The 1,067-nt window shown below is 32.1% G+C and overlaps 1 protein-coding gene across 1 annotated transcript in view; it reads right to left on the minus strand.

Moving 5' to 3' along the window:
• Window positions 1-1,067, minus strand: part of LOC109537447 (rab3 GTPase-activating protein catalytic subunit) — a 17,691-nt gene that overhangs the window by 2,082 nt on the left and 14,542 nt on the right. The gene's annotated exons all lie outside the window — the stretch shown is intronic.

Consider the following 1,067-nt stretch of genomic DNA (forward strand, 5'->3'; position numbering starts at 1 on the left):
CACAACTTTCATTATTATTCTGATACGAATCCTCGCGCATACAGGGTCATGAAAAATCAAAATAGGTGGTCAGTTAATGTGTGGGGTGGAATACTGGGCCAATAGTTAATTGGACCCTATGTTTTTGAAGGACATCTAAATGGTTTGATGTTTCTCCAGTTTCTAATAAACCATTCCTCAATATTATTAGAAGAAGTCCCTTTCAATATTAGAATCAACATGTGGCTTCAATTGGATAGAGCTCCGCCTCATTATCACTGCGAAGTTCGGCAATTTTTAAATGCCAACTTTCAAAACAGGTGGATTGGCAGAAGTTGGTTTCAAAATTGGCCCCCCAGATCTCCTGGCTTAACTCCACTAGATTCCTTTTTGTGGGGGTGCATAAAAGGAATTGTCTACCATATGCTTCCGCCAACTTCACACGATATGAAAACACGCATAAGAGACGCTTGTAAAACTGTAACTCCGCAAATGTTGTCCAGAGTTAGCAGTGGTTTTGAAAAAAGAATTTACACGTGCCTGGAAATGGACGGTCAACATTTCGAACATTTGTTAGAAATAATTTGCCTTTGGTTTATGTTATTGTTGATATGTTATTTAACCTTTTAATTTAAAAAAAACACCAAATGGTGCAGAGAACCATTATTTAGTATATTTTGTAAAAAGGCAAAAAGTTAGTTATCAACATCCTAGAACCATTCGTTAGGTAATTAAAAATTGCATTTCCTGGTAAGCTAAAAAATATGGGGTTGTATTTAAATTAATCAAGTTATAGCCACTTAAAGTTCTTATTTGATTAGTTTAAATTTGTGGACACCCTGTATAAAATGGTAAGTTTATTATCATTGGGATATAAAATATGATTTCTTGTTACACTACACTACAAATTACGTTTACATAACTTAAATAATTCTAAAGTATTTCACACATGAAAATAATATTAGATTTTGATAAAATTCTAATTATTTAAGAAACCTTTAGATTTAGACATTATAAATCTTATTAAAACAAACACTTATTTTGCTCAGAGAATCCAAAAATGCAATAATATATAGGGTATTTCATTT

The sequence above is a fragment of the Dendroctonus ponderosae genome, unplaced genomic scaffold (genome assembly GCF_020466585.1).
Source record: "Dendroctonus ponderosae isolate FM_Combo_2020 unplaced genomic scaffold, Dpon_F_20191213v2 Dpon_F_20191213_3, whole genome shotgun sequence".
NCBI lineage: Eukaryota > Metazoa > Arthropoda > Insecta > Coleoptera > Curculionidae > Dendroctonus > Dendroctonus ponderosae.